Below are 14,158 nucleotides of genomic sequence, written 5' to 3'. Positions count from 1 at the left end.
TCAGTTGTGCATGGCTTGGGAGGCTTCAGGGAACTTACAATCTTGGTGGAAGGTGAAAGGGAAGCAAGTCACCTTTTTCACAAGGTGGCAGAAGGGGGAAGAGTGAATAGCTAAGGGGGAAGAGCCCCTTATTAAGCCATCAGCTCTCCTGAGAACTCACTCACTATCACAAGAACAGCATAGAGAAACTTCCCCACGATCCAATTATCTCCCACCAGGTCTCTCCCTAGAAATGTGGGAATGATGGGAATTACAATTCAAGATGAGACTTGGGTGGAGACACAAAGCCTAACCATGTTATTTCACCCCGGCCTCTCCCAAATCTAATATCCTCGCATTTCAAAGCACAATCCCAAGAGTCCCCCAGAGTCTTGACTTATTCCATCAGTCACTCAAAAGTCCAAGTTCAAAGTCTCATCTGAGGCAAGGCAATTCTCTTCTGCCTGTGAGCCTGTAATATCAAAAGCAAGGTAGGTACTTCCAAGATACAAAGGGAGTACAGACATTGGATAAATAATCCTATTCCATATGGGAGAAATTGGCCAAAATAAAGGGACTACAGGCCACATGGAACTTTGAGGCCCCAAAATTCAACAGGGCAATCATTAAATCTTAAAGCTCCAAAATGATCTCCTTTGACTCCATTCTTATAACCAGGTCACACTGATGCAAGAGGTGTGTTCCCATGGTTTTGGGGAGCTCTGCCTCTGTGGTTTTACAGGATACAGCCCACCTCCTGGCTGCTTTCATGGGCTGGCATTGAGGGTCTGCAGCTTTTCCAGGCACAAGGTGCAAGCTGTTGGTAGATCTACCATTCTGGGGTCTGGAGGATGGTGGCCCTCTTCTCATAGCTCCACTAGGCATGCTCCAGTGTGTAGGATCTGCATGTAGGATCCAACTCCACATTTCCCTTCTGTACTGCCCTAGCAGAAGTTCTCCATGAGGGCTCTGCCACTGCAGCAAACTTCTGCCTGAACATGCAGGCCTTTCCATACATCATCTTCTGAAATCTGGGCAAAAGTTCTCAAACCTCAATTCTTGACTTCTGCACACTCACAGGTCCAGCATCACATATAAGCCACCAAGGCTTGGAACTTGCATCCTCTGAAGCAATGGCCTGAGCTGTACATTGGCCCTTTTTAGCCACAACTGGGACACAGTACACTAACTCTGGAGGCTGCACAGAGGAGCAGTGGGGCCCTGGGCCTGGCCCACAAACCACTTTTTCTTCCTAGGCCTCCATGCCAGTGATGGGAAGGGCTGCTCTGAAGTCCTTTGACATGCCTTGTAGGCATTTTCCCATTGTCTTGGTGATTAACATTTGGCTCCTCATTACTTATGCAAATTTCTGCAGCTGGTTTGAATTTTTCTTCAGAAAATGGGTTTTTCTTTCCTACTGCATTGTTAGGCTGCAAATTTTCCAAACTTTTATGCTCTGTTTCCCTTTTAAACATAAGGTCAAATTCCAAGCCATCTCTTTGTGAATGCATAAAACTGAATGTTTTTAAGAGCACCCAAGTTATCTCTTAAATGCTTTGCTGCTTAGAAATTTCTTCCCCCAGATACCCTAAATCATCTCTCTCAAAATCAAATTTCCACAGATCTCTAGGGCAGGGGCAAAATGCCACCAGTCTCTTTGCTAAAGTATAGCAAAGTGACCTTTGCTCCAGTTCCCAAGAAGTTCTTTATCTCTATCTGAGACCACCTCAGCCTGGACTTCACTGTCCACATCATTATTTGCATTTTGGTCAAAACCATTCTACAAGTCTCTAGGAAGTTCCAAACTTCCCCACATCTTTCTGTCTTCTGAGTCCTCCAAACTGTTCCAACCTCTACCTCTTACCCAGTTCCAAAGTCAATTTCACATTTTCAAGTAACTTTATAGTAGTACTACACTACCTTGGTACCAGTTTACTGTATTAGTATATTAGTCCATTCTCACAATGCTATAAAGAAATGCCTCAGACTAAGTAATTTATAAAGGAAAGAGGTTTAATTGACTCACTAGCCATATCAGCATCCATTATCCAGAACCTGTGAACCTGTCACCTTACATGGTAAAAGAAACTTTATTGCTGGAATTAAGGTTCTTGAGATGGGGAGGTTATCCTGGATTATTTGGGTGGGCACAGTGTAATTCCAAATGCCCTTTTAAAGGGAAAGAGTGAGGCAGGAGAGCTGGTCAGAGAAGGATATGTGAGGATAGAAGCAAAGGTCAGAGATAGATATTTGAAAGCACTATACTACTAGTTTTCAGTATGGAGGAAGGGGCCACAAGCCAAGGAATGTATGTAACCTCTAAAAGCTGAAAAAGGCAAGAAAATGGATTATCCTCAAGAGCCCCCAGAGGGAATGTAGACCTACCAACATCTGAATTTAGCCCAGTGAGACTGATATTGTACTTTTTAACTTCATACTATAGGATAATACATTTGTTGTTTTAAGCCACTGAGTTAATAATAGTTTGTTATAGCAGCAATATGAAACTAACATTGGCCGCCAAAAGAAGACTATTGTGTGTGTGTGTGTGTGTGTGTGTGTGTGTGTGTACATGAAAACAAGACTGATTTAATGCATAATTCTTATAAATTTGAATTTTAAGTGATTTCCTTATTCAATGTATATCTGTTCTTCTAAAGCATTTTGTTTGAAGAAAGTCTAGTGTACATAGAGAACAAGCATGCCTTCCCAATAGTTCTACAAAGTCAAGTGTATCAATTTTAGAAAGCAGGCTAAATTGTTGAACAAGGCACCACATGTTGGATTTAGTATCCAATTTTTCCTCCTACTTGATATGACTATATATATATATATATATATATATTTTTTTTTTTTTTTTTTTTTTTTTTGAGATGGAGTCCAGCTCTGTTGCACAGGCTGGAGTGCAGTGGCCGGATCTCAGCTCACTGCAAGCCCCGCCTCCCAGGTTCACGCCATTCTCCTGCTTCAGCCTCCCGAGTAGCTGGGAGTACAGGCGCCCGCCACCTCGCCTGGCTAATTTTTTTTGTATTTTAGTAGAGACGGGGTTTCACCGTGTTAGCCAGGATGGTCTCGATCTCCTGAACTCGTGATCCGCCCGTCTCGGCCTCCCAAAGTGCTGGGATTACAGGCTTGAGCCACCGCGCCCGGCCTATGACTATATTTTAAAAATACATTTACTAATATGAGACTAGAAGTAGTAACAGTTTTTTTTTTTCACTGCTAAACATCAAGTCAATCACAAAGAAGAAAAGTCCAGAATTTACCAAAGATATTTTAGGTAGTGGAGAACTCATAAATGTATAACAACCAGGTCTCTAAAAGAAAAATGTCCTGACATAATGTTTGCCAATTTCTATGGTATAAATACTCCAACCATAGCCTACTTTAGTCCATTTAAGGTCATGTCAGATAGCTTGCAAAATTTTCTGAAAACTTTACAATCGATTCCTGCAAGCCAGAAGAAACTATCACCAGCACACCACTGGCTGCACAGCACACAACTTCTTGCTACCAGCAGTGGAAATTTTGACATCTGTATCTACTAAGGAGCTGGGTCACTCAGGTCCACTGGATGTTCTTTTATCTCAGGGGGAAAAAAAAAAAAAAACACTCATGCAATGATATTTTTGCTGAAGATGAATAATCATATAAAACGAACTATCTTTTTTGAATGGCTACTTTGTGCTGGCCATCTAATTTTATATTCATTAACTCTATTAATTCTCACTGCAGCTCTGTGATCTCAAATAATTCATCGTTCCCATAATTAACAGTCTGCATCTAATTCTCAAGTCTCTTTTATTATTGCAGATAAACAGCCTTTCTTCACAATTGTTGGTTGAGTGTTTTCAGCCACATTAAATTAAATAAACACTGGAGTAGATTCATTTATTTTAGCCACTCATTCTTTAGACTTTGTCTTAATGTTTCTTTTCCACTGAGAAAAAATAAAACTAAATTTTGACAAGTTTCTTCCACAATATGGAAAGCAAGCCTTCCACTTCTTTCAGTATAAAGTTGCCACAAAGTTAAGCATTCAAATAACAATTTTTTTTCAAAATATGTTATTTTTGTCCTTCCCACCCACTCCCAACCCTGGTTCAAAATGAAAAGACCAGGAGGCAGAGTGTTTGAGGTGGGGCATACTTGATAAACAATGAGGTGGCTATCAGTGTATTCAAAGTTTCTACTGTCTTTCCCTTTTCTAAACATGGTCCATCTGTGCACATGTCTGGACAGCTTTTATTAAAATTATTTTACTGAAAATTTATTTATCCACAAAATATTTTGCAAAGTAACCTCTCTTCAGAAACATTGTTATAAATATAGCAAGCACAATTACATTTAAAAAATAAGTCAAACTATTTTTATCCATTCTTTTATTCAACCAAGTGAGCCTCAGTCTCTCAATCAGTGCTGAAAGCATGCCTTTTGAGCACATTAGAATAGGTGGTGCTTCATAGTGGAATATTTTTTACTTTGGCTTTCTGATTTTAATCCAAAATAGATCCAGCCATTTCTATCCCATAGTAATTTTTATCACAGAAGTGTCACTTTATAAGGTGAAGCTGAAACTGACCATAAGAATTGTTAAAATACTTTTATTTTACTATTTGCATTCTTAATGATTTTCTTTCTAGCCAAGATGTTTCTCCTTTTAGATTTTCCTCCAAAAATTTCATGATTTGTAAATGTCAGTGCAGAAGTAACAGACCCATACATTTGCCTCCAAAGCAGCTTTTGATTTTGTTTTTATTATTTTTATGAATGAGAGATCCAAGACTTAGGCTTGCCTTTCTAAGATGATAATTACATATCTAAATTTTTAAATATATTTTACTTTTTTATCTGACATTTTTATTCTGTAGTTATGGTGCCCTTAGTGCTACCATATGTACAATTCTCAAGCTCATTATGAGGACTATAGGAAAAACTCTAGGTCTGTTTGACTCTTGCTGAGTTCCAGTTGCTGTGAACTTTTTCCCATTACCAGTTGTTGTTTTTCTTTAAGCTTATACTTCAAAGTATTTTTTCATCACCAAATATTATTACCAATTGAAAATTTAATTTTAAGCAATATACTTTAACGTGAATGATGAATGACATTAAAATCACAACACATGCATTCACAAATATAGAATTTAAAATACAATCATATCAGCCAGGAATCACCATAAGAAGAAAAGAACCCTCAACACAGTAGTATGTATGCAGGCAAAATGTTTAGGTACAATTGCAGCATGAATTGAGCTAATCTGCAGAATCAATTTTGTAGTGTGTAATCAAAAGTTCAAAACCTCTGATTTGAAAGATGGAAACTTTGATTTCATAAAAAAAAAAAAAGTGGAGGCCATCTCTTTCCACTCCTTTAGTCCACAGCCAGTGTGTGAGGCTCAGGCTGCATTAGCATCCCTGCATCAGGCTCCATCCCCAGTTACTTGTTCTTACTCTCATGGCATTTTCCTTCTCTCTGGGCTATCAAAGCAACTAGCAACCAGATTGGCCAAAAATAAGTTTCACTCTTTTTGCTTATAATAAAACCACTTCTAAATGTTTACATATAGTTGGTAATACCTAGATTATTTGGTACTATTCAGTAGTATCCAGTGAAGAAAGAGAACAAAAATATTGTTTCATCATGATCAGAGACTCCTTTTAAACCTTCAGAAAACTTGCCAGAATAGAATAATAAAAATGACTATACCTTTACTCAGATCAGTGCTTCTCAGCCTTTAGTTTAAAATAACACTCTCCTAAGAAGCCTTTTTAGATACTTTTTCCTAACTGCAAACCCCCACACAAGTTTCAGTACTACAGATATACTATGTATCTGTGCACTCTATGTGTACTTACATTTAATACATAAAAAGAGTAAGTTTTTGGCTTTCTAAGAACAAATTTTCACCCTCTTAAAGGTGATATTGTCCCAGTTGAGAATCCATGACCTAGATATAGCCCTTGTTAATATTTTTCCAGTTATTTTCTCTCCTTCTATTATATATTTATATGCACATATACATATATGCACATAGATACATATACTTTTATATTAATTACATTTACTAAGTATACAATTTTATAATACATTTAATTATTTAATTTTTTTCAAGAAAATTTGATGCTCCAAAACGAAGTGTCATATTTATCTTGAAGCTCATGACCCTGGTGACAAACCTATCCCAGTCAAAGACCCAACGCGGTCCATTAGACTCAACTCTAAATGCTCTATCAAATTTTAAGCAAAGAGCATCCATGACAAATCTCTGAATATGAATTAATTGCAAATTATTCAGTTACATAATTGAATAATGAGACCTAATATATAGATAATACCATGAATTATTATTTTAGATTTATGGCAGTTGATCTGCACACACAATTTTTGGCCAAAATTAATCAGCATAACCTGCTTACAGTTAGTAAGTTACCTGAGGTCTAAAAAGCTTGTGTATTTTTCTTGATAAATAAGGTGAGATAAATGGTCTTTCCAGATGTCAAAATCAATCTGGAGATTCAAGGAAGACACCAGATAGTTATGGTGAAAATCTCCTCCCTGTTGACTATGGCCATTGAACTCTAATACTCCGATGAGAATCCATTTGAGCTTTTTAGAGGTGATAAGAAGTTTATGGTATTCAACTTGATAAGATCTTAAGTGGCTGCTTCTGTTATCCATTTTTAAAACAATTTTGTTTTATATATTTAGGTAAAGTCCTAATATTTTTGTGTGAAGAACTGTTTCCATGATAAAAATATGATTGTTAACTTTTTTTTTACTCCAAAAAAGTCATCCAACTCAGGGACTTGGTAAACTTTTCCCTGCAGGTCCAGAGAGTAAATACGTTTTTATTTTATCACAGCTACCTAGTTCTTCCAAAGTAGTGTAAAAACAACCATAGACAATACATACACAAATGAGTGCAGCTGTGTTCCCATACAATTTTACAAAAATAGGCATTGGGCTAGATTTGGCTGTAGACCATAGTTGGCTGACTCACTGATCTAATTCATTGTAGTCATTGTTAAGGAGGAAAGTTTTTCCTCCTGTACAAGTTTATAATTCCTAGTTAGTAAATTGTGAGAGATAATGTTAGTTGTTTCACAAATGTAAATAAATAACTTGCAATGGCAAATTATGTATTAAGCACAAAAAGATTGTTATCACAAGATTATATTCATTAGCAATGATGTGCATGAAGTTATTTTTATCAAGGAATACGTAGATGCCATATATCAAAATGTTGAATAAACTTAATAGAGAGCATAGAAAAGAACAATAAACTCTTACTTTTTATTGCAGCACAGATTATAATTTAGGAACCCTATTGAAAGCTAACTGCATTTGGCTAATAAAAATATTATATGTCAAAAAAGTAAATATTGACAAATAAAACCAGAAGAATTTATGAAACTATAAAATATATCCACTGTTACCACAAACTCTAATGCAGTATATTGAACAGATCATAAAAGTTTTGAGTAGATAATAAAAGATAATGGTTTGGCTTTAATAACTTGTAAGCTATAAGTACTACAAGTGATAATTTTTTATCAGCACTAAACTCAGTGTTCTTATTAGCAGATTTTGCTTAGCCATGATTTCAGTTTTTTTGTTTCCTTGTACACTGAAACTATTGTCAAGGATTTTTGTGCATCTCAATTGACAAGAGAAATACTGTTTACTTTGATTTGCTTTTCTTGCAAGTTTTCAGTGTGCATACAAGCAATTTATCAGCATTCAAGGCTATCTGTTGGTCACATGAAAACACTTAAAACTTAACAGAAACTTAATAATGTTCATGTTGGAGAAAATGTCAAATAGTAAGCAGCAGGTGTTCAAATTTTAGTAGGAATTCAGGAAATTATATATTATTTTTTATGGAATAATTTAGTAAATAGATAAGATTGTCCTCCAGAATTCTATACCAAAGACATTCCTGAAAAAACATGTTTGAACAGCAGTGAAAGAAAAAGTTTAACAAGATGTTGTTAAGTTAACTTTAAATAACTAAAACCATCATGTCAAATACCTTTATGAACAAAGTAATAGTAAGAAACCACCAAGGTTAAAGCAAGTACAACCATACTGTTCAAAGAATGGTTTCTGCAAAATTGTCTATCCTTACAGTGACCCCAAATATTTTCATTTGCAGCATCATCACTTGGTCAACGAAAGATGACACATAAAACCTGTGGTGTAGATAAATGTCATTTCACTCTTAATCAGACCTGTAGCGGTGTATTTCACTTTTAATCTCTTGCCCTGCAATTGGTGGTAAAGAGCAAGGCATCTTTCTTTGACTGCACCATTTCAGCATCACAGCCCCATTTAATATAGCTATAGTATTTCACCTGGAGGCAGCCAGATCCTGTAAGGAAACAAATCCATGTTTCCTTACAGTAAAGAGTTTTCTAAATACTCTCGGATTACGTGTTCTTGAAATCAGGAAATGATATGTCCTGAATTCTGAAAAACATACTGGTTGCTTATAAGCTTCTGTGAGATTTGCCAAGTTACATCTGTCAAGTGACCCACCTCAGAGCTCCCATAGGACTTTAAGGACCTCATAATTTGAAAACATCAGCTTCATTGCTTTGTATATCCTTCTGGTAATAAATAAATAAAAACCAAGTATCTCCCTCAGGCTAAACTTAAAATTCTAGGAAATTAGACTCTTCTCAAAAATAAAAAAAAAAAATTCTTTATCAAAACATTACCATAAATGTATTTCTATAGTTAAATGTCATGGAATACGGAATACCAAACCTTAAAGAAAACACTTAAAAATAGTTCAATTTATTTGGCACACACATTTTTATATATATCTCTCTCCTATGTCACCAGTTTGTCTTTTGCCTTTGCATGTTTTTGATATGTATTCTAACTTTTATGTCATATATATATGTGTGTGTGTGTGTGTGTATATATGGGACTATCCCATGTCTCTTATATATATGATATGGATATATATGACATGGGATGTGTATATATGTATATGTATATAATGTATGCATATATGTTTTTTAACATTGTCCATTTAAACAGCTCTCACACTAATAAATAATTATCAAATGAATACAGATCATAAACAGACATTTATAAAAGAAGAAATACAAACATTTTAAGAATGCAAATTAAAATAACAGTGATAAATCATTTTTAACTACTTGATTGCCAAAGATGTAAAATACGGGAAAACATCCAATATTGGTACCAGGGTGGCAAAATGTGTTTACATTATAAGGATATAAATTAATGTTAATCTCTTAACAAAAAAAATCTATCAATGTGTATCAAAATGTTAAAGTGCTCTGCTATATCTTTGAGTGTATAATGGAAACAACATTGAACAAATATATACAGATGTTCTACTGCTTGGAATATATACTAAAACAAATGAGCTATTGTTCAAAGATGTTCTCTGGGCAATAACAGGTAATCTTAAGTGTACAGTAGATAATGTTTGTCAAATTCTTACTGCAAACCATACACAGTGCTAAACAATTTATGGTACCTTTTACAGAGGATTAGATGATTTACATAACTTTTCCAAATGTAGCCAGCCAATGAATGGCACAACTACTCAAATTCAGGCCTGTCTGATCAAAAAGTTATTGGCTAAAATAAAGTGCACTACAAAATAATAAGTCTACTTATCTAAAGAAGTATCCATGCATTCAATAGTCTACATATACCAAATTGATAGAACATAATGGTGAAAGAACAGCTTCTTCAATAAATGTTGTTGGCAAAACTAGATATTCACATGTAGAAGAAAGAAATGGACTTTTATATCATACCATACGCAAAACTAAGTCAAAATGAATTAAGGACTTAAACATAAGACCTAAAACAGTCAAATTATAAGAAGAAAAGAGGAAAAAGGCTTCTTGGCATTGGTCTGAGCTACATCCAATAGCACTAGCAACAAAGCAAAAATAGAAAAATGTGATTGCATCAAACTAAAAAGCTTTTGTACAACAATGAAAACAATCAACAGAGTGAAAAGACAACTTATGGAATGGAAGAAAATACCTGCAAACCATACATCTGATAAGTGGTAAATATCTAAAATATATAAGGAACTGAATTCATTGGCAAAAAAACCCCAAAAACCAATTTAAAAATGGGTAAAGGACTGAACAGACATTTCTCAAAGAAGAAATGCAAATAGCCAACAGGTTTATTTAAAAATGCTCAACATCAGTTGGGCATGGTGGTTCACATCTGTAATCCCAGGACTTTGAGAGGCCGAGGCAGGAGGATCTCTTGAGGTCAGGAGATCAAGACAACTGGCCAACATGGTGAAACCCCATCTCTATTTAAAAAAAAAAAAAAAGCTCAACTTTACTAATCATCAGAGCTATGCAATTCAAACTACAATGAGATATCACCTCACATTGGTTATAATGGCTACTACAGAAAGACAAAAGGGAGCAAAGGTTGGTAAGAATATGATGAAAAGGGAACCCTTGTATGCCGTTGGTGGAAATGTAAATTAGTATATTAGTCATTATGGAAAATAGTATGAAGATTCCTCAAAAATCAAAAATAGAACTACTGTATGTTCCAGCAATCCCACTTATGGGTATATATATTCAAAGGAAATAAAATCAGTATCTCAAAGAGATATCTGCATTCCTATGTTAACTGCAGCATTATTCACAATAGCCACAATATTTAATCAATCTAAATATCTAAATCTAAAAGTATGAATGAATAAAGAAAATGTGGGATGTATAATACACACACACGAAGACAAAAAGTGTAATATTAATAAATCTTAATAAAGAAGGATATTCTGTCATTTTTGACAACATGGGTGAAACTGGAGGACTGTAAAAGTTGTCAGAATTAACACTGGATCACTAACATTAAGAAAACCCTGATAAATAGAGCCAGGGAAGCCCATGAAAGGAGGGATATTATACTTACATGCCTAATAACAAAAAAGATTACGAAAACCACAACCTTGCACAATAAACATTGAAACCTCACACACAAAAATACTTCTGCAAGTACATCTGCCAAGCAACTGCCTGTTCAACTTCAAACTAGCATCATCCTTATTATTGGTCTTTGTAGCCAAGGATAAGTATTTCAAAACAATAATATAATTCTCTTCATTTTTTCCATTAAAAACCTTTTTGTTCCTTTACCTCTCTGAATATGCAGACAGTCTACTGATATGGTTTGGATTTCTGTCCCTGCAGAAATCTCATGTTGGATTGGAAGAGGGCCCTGGTGGGAGGTGATTGGGTCATGGGGGCAGACTTCCCACTTGCTGTTCTCATGATAGTGAGTTCTCATGGGATCTGATGGTTTAAAAGTGTGTGGCTCTTCCCCCTTAGCTCGCTCTCTTCTGCCACCATGTGAAGAAGGTGTTTGCTTACCCTTTGCCTTCCACCATGATTGTAAGTTTCCTGAGGCCTGCCAGTCATGCTTTCTGTACAGCCTGCAGAACTATGAGTCAATAAACCTCTTTCTTCATAAATTACCCAGTCTCTGGTAGTTCTTTGTAGCATGTGAAAACAGACTAATACGTTGGCTAACTGTGGCAAGTTCCCATTGCAACGCTTCCTTCCCAAATAAACATCTTTTCTCTAGAGAGCCTCTCTCTCTTTGCTATTTAAGTTAACAGGACCTTCTGCTGAGTGAAATAAGCCAGGCACAGAAAGATAAACACTGTATAATCTTACTTATGTGTGAAATCTAAAAAAGTCAAACTTATAGAAGCTGGAAATAAAATGGTTTGCAGGGAAGAGGGTGTTGAAGAAATAGAAAGATGTTGGTCAAGGGGTTCCAAGTTTCAGTTATGCAGAATGAAATAATTCTGGAGACTTAATGTATAGCAATATGTAATAATACTGTATTGTATACTTGAAATTTACTAAGAGTAAATCTCAAATGTTCTCACAACTAAGAAAGGCAACCATGTTAGGTGATGGATATGTTAATTAGCTTGATTTTGGTCATTGTTTCCAATGTATAGTACATCAAAATATTACACTGTATACCACAAATATATACAATTTTTATTTGTCAATTATACCTGAATGGGACTTAAAATGAAATAAATAATTTTAAAAATTAAAAACTATTGTAAGGTTTTTAAAGCAAAAAATTTTGTTAATTTACATTTTAATGTCATATTCCTCTGAATTATTTGATTTTTTTAATGGGCACATATTGCTTTTATAAACAGTATTTCAATGTTGAAAATAATGCCAGTGAAAAATTATTAGATACCATTTTTCATATATTACTTTTGTTTTCAAAATATGTAATAACCCGTGTTAGTGAGGGTTTAGAAAATTGGGCACACTCATACATTATTTTGGCATTAAGTATGATTATAGGTAATTTTAATTTAATATTCTAATTTTATAAAAATATTAATATTTTTATTACTAATTTTTCTATTAAGAACATGCTTATTTTATAGTTTAATTTTCTAAAATATAGAGGAAATAATATCAACTTAGAGCTAAATCAACAAAAGAAATGAATTCAAATGCAAAATTAAATACCCTGCTGGTTGTTTTTTCTTTCACTTTTTTCTCCACATAAAATATTTTTTACTCACTGATTGAGTCAAGAACTTGTGGTACCTCAGGCCTGTGTGGCACTCCTGATGCTGTTGCCCTTCCACAGTGTCAGAATGAAACCATCTCTGGCAGATTGGAAAATGTTTCATTATTTGGTTTATCTACACCTTGAACACAGTACCTGTGCCTTCCCAGGATTTCATACCCCTCCCCAGAGTTAGATATGAAGTCAGCCACTTAAGAGTCTGCTTCCTAACGTCACTGTCCAGCACCCTAGCGCACCTTTGTAAGCTTGTGCTATCCTTATAGCTGCATGAGTAATTTCAGTCTAAAACCTTTAACTTCCAACACCATGATTCTCAAGCTTTACTATGCATGATATTATTTGGAGGGTTTATTAAAACTTAGAATGCCTCACCCTAGAATTTCTGATTCACTGTCTGAAGTGGAACCCAAGAATTCACATCTCCAACACGTTCCCAGGTAATGCTGATGTTGATGCTGCTGTTGTATATTTTGAGAGCCACTGGTCTAAGGTGATGTTAAAGACCCATTTCTCCTCACACTGAAGGTGTTCTTCCTCATTTGACTTACCTGGCACATGGTGCTGTCAGTAAGTGGCGGCTCTTGTTTGTGTTGTGGCAATCAGCTGCTGTTGTGCCTTTAGGTGAAATCACTCTGCACTGTGATAAGTAGCCTGAGGTTTACATACTTGCTGCTTCAACTGTGGTCTGTGGATTAGGAACATTGGCACCATCTGGGAGAGTGTTAGAAATGCAGCATTCTGGCCTCATTCACACTACTGAGTCAGAAACTGCATTTTAACAAGGTCCTTACGTCATATTCATGCACATTAAAGTTGGAAAGGCAAACAGTACCTTTCACAACTTATTTTCCTCCTCAGGCCTGAGAACTAGCTTGATTCAAGAAAAATTCCTTTCCCTTAAGTGACCAGTGGCACTTCTGGTATGGCGGCTTTTTTATTTCTTTTGGTTTTGGTTTTTATTTGTATTAGGGTCTGCAGCAAGAGTCAGAAAAAAAATTATATAAAAGACCAGTGTGTAAATATTTCAGGATTTGTGGACCCTATAGTATCAAACTACTCAACTCTGCAGTTATAGCAACAGGGAGAAGGCAGCCATTTACAATATGTAAATGATGGGCATGATTACATTCCAATAAAATTTTATTTACAAAAACAGGCAGCAGGCCAGCTTGACCAATAACCTCAGTCTATAGACTACACCTTTGTTATATTGTGAGTACCAACTACCACCAGACCTAGTGGTTTACACACAATGTAAGGATTAAAAGATGATGGAATCTAAGCTGTTGACTTTCTTCCCAGAAGCACATCTAAGGCAGTTGTTCACAACTCCAGCTGCTCATTAGAATCACATCATTCTCTCCTTTTAAAAAAATCATTAAAGCAGATTCTCATGAAAACAAGACCAAGGTATTTGTATTTTTTACAACTTCCCTGGTGGTTTTAGTGTGCAACCAGAACCATCCTATTTTGCCTGGCACTGAGGAGTCCCAGGGATGCAGGACTTCAGTACCAAAACCAGAACAGTCCCCAGACAAACGGAACTGATTGGTTGTCATGTGTTGAGAAGCACTGGTGTGT

The 14,158-nt window shown here is 35.6% G+C and overlaps 1 long non-coding RNA gene across 1 annotated transcript in view; it reads right to left on the bottom strand.

Moving 5' to 3' along the window:
- The window catches only part of LOC141409770 (uncharacterized), a 126,471-nt gene extending 113,194 nt beyond the window's left edge, over window positions 1–13,277 (bottom strand). Inside the window, exon 1 of the long non-coding RNA XR_012431800.1 lies at window positions 13,126–13,277. This is a non-coding gene — a long non-coding RNA (uncharacterized lncRNA). The remainder of the gene's footprint in view (window positions 1–13,125) is intronic.
- Between the last annotated feature and the right edge of the window lie 881 nt (window positions 13,278–14,158).

The sequence above is a fragment of the Macaca fascicularis genome, chromosome 2 (genome assembly GCF_037993035.2).
Source record: "Macaca fascicularis isolate 582-1 chromosome 2, T2T-MFA8v1.1".
Taxonomy (NCBI): Eukaryota; Metazoa; Chordata; class Mammalia; order Primates; family Cercopithecidae; genus Macaca; species Macaca fascicularis.
Note: the sequence above shows the minus strand (reverse complement) of the source record. Positions and strands in the feature narration are given on the sequence as shown.